The sequence below is a fragment of the Humulus lupulus genome, chromosome X, assembly GCF_963169125.1.
Source record: "Humulus lupulus chromosome X, drHumLupu1.1, whole genome shotgun sequence".
Lineage (NCBI taxonomy): Eukaryota > Viridiplantae > Streptophyta > Magnoliopsida > Rosales > Cannabaceae > Humulus > Humulus lupulus.
In genome coordinates, this window is record NC_084802.1 from 253,955,964 (window position 1) to 253,962,273 (window position 6,310).

Consider the following 6,310-nt stretch of genomic DNA (forward strand, 5'->3'; position numbering starts at 1 on the left):
TTTGATGATGGGGAATATTTATTTGGTGGTTAATCGAGTGTTGGAAAGCAACGGGAAAATATTAGGGACACTTGAGGATTAGCGGGAATTGGATAAAATGACTAAAACGGCCCTATTTGGACAAATGGATTGAGAATTAATAGGAAGGGCATTTTGGTCATTTGGCTTTTAGAAATTGATTTATGAGGCTTTACACTTAGGGGGATTTATAGAGAGTGTTGGCTGTGGAGAGAAAGAAAGAAAAGAAAGAAAAGAAGGAAAAGGAAAGAAAGAGAAGAGGGAAAAACAGGTGGGTTTTCCAAAGGGTTGGTTTGTGCATTTTTGCACCATTCCACTCCATTTTTCTTGGGGCAAAGCTTAGTGGAGAGCAAGGATAGGCTGAGCATCAAGGATCTTGGGTTAGACTTGAAGATTTGGCAAGAACACATCAATGTTTGAGGTAAGTTTTAGAGATTTTCGGTTTTAAGGGTTTTGATGGTTTAAGCTGTGTTTTGAGCTGAGTTGATGGGAATTTTAGGGATTTCTGGGGAAGCTTTGAGGGAGAGCAAGCTAAGGAGGCTTAGGGTTGATTCAAGGTCGAAATTTGCAGCAATGGTATGATTTCTAAGACTTTATCTTTGTGGTTTGCATGAATTTCTGGTTTAGGGTTGTTCATGGTAGATTTTGAGATTTGGGATAAATGATCTTGGGATTTGAGGATTTGGGATGCTTGGGATGAATGGAGAGTGTTCATAAGCTTGATTTTGAGTTTGGTAAAGATTTGGGGAAGTTTGGTTTGAGATTGGGTGAAAGAAATCGCAGAAATGCGATTTTGGGATTTCTGGGCTGCAACTAGCGCTACAGCGCTAGTCAGTGGGCGCTGTAGCGCTAGTCCCTGTTTCTGGGGGGGTGCATTCTGCTTGTAGCGCTATAGCACCCTCTTTAGAGCGCTGTAGCGCTGCACTGTTCACAGAGGGGAATTTTTGAGTTTTGATGACGGATTTTGACCTAGGGTTCGGGGCTTGTTTCCGCCACTTTGTTTTGGGGATTTGGGACTTCCCGGGGGCTCGGGATTGGTCCCGAGGCTAGGTATTCGGACTTGGGGTTCGGTGTTGACTTTGACCTATGTTTGTGCCTAGGTGTGCGCTAAGGCTCGGGTGGGATCGTGCTCAAGGAGTCAGGTGATCTAAGCTATTGATTGGAAAGGTAAGAAAACTATAACACCCGAGGTTAGGGCATGGCCCCAGATTGTATTATGTGCAAATGTTTAAACCTTAAATGAATCATGATGTGTGTGAATGATTATTTCGAATGTACTATATGTGTGATTATGATGAAATGAGCGGCAAGGGCCGAGTACGGCGTAAGCCGGGGCGGCCGTGGGCCGAGTACGGCGTAAGTCGGGGCGGCCGTGGGTCGAGTACGGCGTAAGCCGGGGCGGCCGTGGGCCGAGTACGGCGTAAGCCGGGGCGGCCGTGGGCCGAAAGTAACACCTAGCACATGGGATGCTATAGTCAGGGCGGGGCCCGGTGGATACATGTGTTATGCTATATTCAGGGTGGGACCCTAGGGATACATGAGTTATCCTCGCAGTGAGAACCGATACCCCAGGCTTCGGTAAGGCTCTGGGGCGGCTTGGCCGTGTTTGCTTAGTCTAATGATTGACTTGTTTATTTGTGGATTATCTGTTATGATAACTGTATACATTGCATATGTTATGTTCTGCATGAGTTTTCTTGCTGGGCTTCGACTCACGGGTGCTCTGTGTTGCAGGTAAGGGCAATGACTGAATCAACCAACCATGAGTACGGAGAACGTGAAGCGGCGCGTACATGTTCGGCCTGCCCGACTGCTTTGGTTGGGGGTTTATTTGAAAATGGCTGTAATAATCTATGATTTTATGATTTCTTAACTGTAACCTTATTTCAAAAATGTAATTAGTTTTCAAACCTTATTTTGGGATCCCAAATGTTTAATAATAGAAGTTTTAATGAAACGACGCATTTTCAAAGATTACAGCCTTAACTTTTAATTAGTCACACTTTTGTTTCAAAACCTCGGTTAGCGAGTTCATTGCACATTGTTTTGTCTTAAAAACTCACTTAGTAACGGCTCTAAGGAAGTAGGGCGTTACAGCGAGCCTCAAGAAGAGACTAGACGAAGCGAAGGGGGTCTGGCCAGAACAGCTTCCCTAGGTTCTCTGGGCATACCGGACCTCGCATCGGACTCCTACGGGTCATACTCCTTTTTCCTTGACCTTCGGGAGTGAAGCAGTCCTCCCCGTGGAGATTAAGGTACTTTCGCATAGGGTCCAGTCATACGTCCAGGATCGCAACCACGAGCTACTTTGCACTTCCCTAGACTTGATTGATGAAATACGAGAAGATTCGCAGCTCCAGCTCGCACAATATCAACAGAAGATCACCCGCTATTTGAACTCAAAAGTCAAAAATCGCGCCTTTAGCGTTGGCGACCTAGTCCTCAGAAGAGTTTTCTTGGCCAATAAGGACCCCAAAGATGGAGTCTTGGGACCGAACTGGGAAGGACCATATCAAGTTATCGAGGTCATCAAGGAGGGAACTTATAAGTTAGCTCGGCTTGATGGAGGGGCAGTCCCACGGACTTGGAACACCATCTATTTAAAGAAATATTATCAATTATTCACTTGTAAGTCCTGAAAGGCCATTTTTCATGTATTACGCAATGAGAATCAACTTTTTGTATATGTTTGTACATGTTTTTTGAGTGTAATCTGAAGTAACCACGAAAGACCCTTTCCCAGTTACTTGGGGGGCATATGGTACGTGGATATAACCAGGTCGCCTTAATGACTTAGAAGTTGATTCATACCGATTGATCATTGTTTTTCTTAAAAAACGCGAGATATTGGTAAGGATTAACACGAACTAAGTCTTATCCTGGATTTAACCAGGTCACAAAACTTAGAGGTTGATTCATATCGATTGATCGTTGTTCTTCTTAAAGAGCTCGAGATATTGGTAAAAATTGACACGAACTAATTTTTCAAATTAAGTTCCTGGATATAACCAGGTCATAAAACATAGAAGTTGATATCCATTGATCGTTGTTCTCCTTAAAGAGCTCGAGATATTGATAATCATTGACACGAACTAAGTTTTCAAATTAAGTTCCTGGATATAACCAGGTCGTAAAACTTAGAAGTTGATTCATATCTATTGATCGTTGTTCTTCTTAAAGTGCTCGAGATATTGATAATAATTGACACGAACTAAGTTTTCAAATTAAGTTCCTGGATATAACCAGGTCATAACACTTAGAAGTTGATTCATATCTATTGATCGCTGTTCTTCTTAAAGAGCTCGAGGTATTGATAAAAATTGACACGAACTAAGTTTTCCAATTAAGTTCCTGGATATAACCAGGTCATAAAACTTAGAAGTTGATTCAAATCTATTGATCGTTGTTCTTCTTAAAGAACGCGAGATATAGATAAAGATTAACATGAACTAAGTTTTTCAAAATTGTAACTAAAATGCGTAGAGGCAAAGGGAAGTAAATCAAGTAACAGTAAAATTGGGTTAAATTGTCTCGAGGTGGAAGCACCTCATGCAAAGGTTACACAAAAAATTAAAAAATATTGGAGGAAAGGGCACAAGAGAGGAAGGCCCTAAGCTCCGCTAGGTGGCCCCTTGGAGGTCGCCGTCTCGCCCTGCTCAGCTGCGCCGGAGCCTTCCCCGGCCTCAGAGGGCGCTTCTTTATCAAGGCGAGCTTGGAACTTCACCAGCAAGCGCTCCCAGATGTTCGCTGCCATGAAAGAGAAGTCGGCATCCTGGTTATAGGCCCAGCAATGATAGAACATGTCTTCCATGGCGGCCTCTGAAGTTGCCCGCTCGGTTGCCAGCTCGGCCTTGGCCTCCGCCTTCACGGCATCTAGGTCTGCCCGCGCATTGCCGAAGGCAGTCTCGAGCTCTTGAAGCTTCGGGTGAGTCTCTTCCAGCTCGGCCTGCGACACCACCAAGGCATCCTTAGCCGTCTGCAGAGAAGCCTGGTGGGTGGCCACGGCCGTCTAGTGCTCGTTCAGCATCTCCTTGAGTTGAGTTTTGGTCCTAGCGATGCTCCGATGAAGGGCAACGGTGCTCTGCGAAAGCGGAGAGGCAATTTCCTTAGAAAGAGAGAAGAAGAAGAGAATTTCTGAGAAATTTCGAATGAAAGGGTGGCCCATGCGTAGGGTGGCCACCCCTTTTATATGCGTGAAGGGTCACGTGAAGAGGGCCATTGGATTGCCCTGATGTGGGATCCAAGGCCCTCCACTCGAAAGATGAAACGACGGTTGGGCATAGGCTAGGCCATTTAATGCGGTTCTCGGAAGATGTACCATCACCCAACCACAATGCTCCACGTACTAGGCGCCTGCGTAAAGTGTGGAATGTGAAGAGTTCATGGGGAAGCCTAAAAGCCCCTACTGTGGCCTTACACGACGTCGTGTACCACGAGCAGGGGCTTGGGGGGCAGATGTACGCCCTGATTTTCTCACGGGCTGATTATCGAGCTGAGGTACGACCTGATCATGATTGCCAGGCAGACATCCCCAGGTCCGGAGTTGTTGTCGTAAGGTCCTACCCCCTTAGCTCGGGGTAACCTAAAGGTTCGCCAAGGTTGCCTAAGGACTGAGTCTGGACTCCGAAGACCGCAGGTCGAGGGAGGCATCCAGCTCCAGGCGTGAGCTGGGGTTTGAAGCTGTCACCTTTTATAAAGTCAACCACGCAAGGTAAATGTGCGCATATCAGACACCACATGTTTGATATATCCCTGACTTCTCGGACACGCAGCAGGAACGTGCGTATTCAGACACCCACGACTGGGTTGGGTCGTGCGGCCCATTATCTCCTTACCTATTGATTTGACCACACTTATGTGTCAGGTTTAGGAATTAATCATGAATGTCATAGAGTTGACATGATAGGTAAAAAGGTCACGGGATGACCTTCTAACCAACTCCCAGGTGCCTTCTCCTATAAATATGGAGACCTTGGGAGTTAATAAGGGTTGGATGCTCAATTGTAAGAAAGACTCTGTAATCAAATATCCAGTATATAGCAATAATACTGACTAGTGGAGTAGAAGGATTTTAACCTTTGAACCACAAAAAAAAAACGTATCCTGAGTCACCATTTCATTTCTAAGATCATTTATCTATTTCGGTTCAACCTAGGCACTAATCCCTTTCTCTTTTTTTTTTTAATTACCTGTTGGCGAAGAATCGCGTCAACAGTATGCAACATTCAAAATGAATGGGGTGAGTAATGATGCTGTAAGATTGAGATTATTCCCTTTTTCACTAAGGGACAGAGCTGAGAATTGGTTGAATCCTTTCCAAGCTAACTCTATACTTACTTGGGAAGATTTGGCTCAGAAATTTCTTGGTAAATATTTTCCTCCAACCAAGTCAGCTAGAATAAGAGGAGAGACTAATAATCTCCATCAATTGGATGGGGAGTCTTTATATGATGCAAGGGAACAATTTAAAGAGTTGCAAAGGAAATGCCAACATCATGGAATAGAGAAGTGGCTGCTAGTTCATACTTTGTACAATGGTTTGGGGGGCAATACAAGGACAATTATAGATTCAGGATCAGGAGGAGCGTTTATGAGAAAAAAAAGCGCTAATGAAGCATATGATTTATTGGAAGTGATCGCCATGAATAACTATAATTGGCCTACTGAGCGTGAACACAAGAAAGTAGCAGGAGTCTTAGAAGTTGATCCAATTGCGCTATTGACTGCTCAAGTGGCATCTCTAACCAAGAAATTGAAATAGACTAATTTCGCCGCACAAGCAATGCAAGTACAGAATGTCATGAGTTGTGAGATTTATGGGGGACCACATTCTTATGAACATTTCTTGAGCACAGCTAGTTGCTCAACTGATGTGAATAATATGCCTTTGGAACAAGCACAATTTATTAGTAATTTTTCAAGACCTGCACCTAACACTTATTCCAATTCCTATATTCATGCTTGGAATAATCACCCTAATTTGTCTTGGAAAAATAATCAAGGGTTACAACCACAATATCCACAGTACCCGCCTCAACAACCCCCTCATCAACCGACTTATGGATTACATTCTAGACCATATTATAATCCAAATCCATGCCCATCTCATCCACCACCACCACATCCTCAAATGAATCCACCAACAATTCAGCCAGACCAATTAAATCAATTCATGACAGAGACAAGGTCTTCAATCAGAAGTTTGGAGACACAAATTGGATAATTGGCTCAAATATTTTCTATTAGATAGGAAGGGAATTTGCCTAGTTCCACAGAGGTAAATCCTAAAGAG

The 6,310-nt window shown here is 44.0% G+C and overlaps 1 non-coding gene across 1 annotated transcript; it reads right to left on the reverse strand.

The window, feature by feature from the left end:
* Positions 1–5,413: 5,413 nt before the first annotated feature.
* LOC133807491 (small nucleolar RNA R71) lies at positions 5,414–5,520 on the reverse strand. Its single transcript, XR_009879403.1, has one exon. It is a non-coding gene; the product is annotated as a small nucleolar RNA R71 (small nucleolar RNA).
* Between the last annotated feature and the right edge of the window lie 790 nt (positions 5,521–6,310).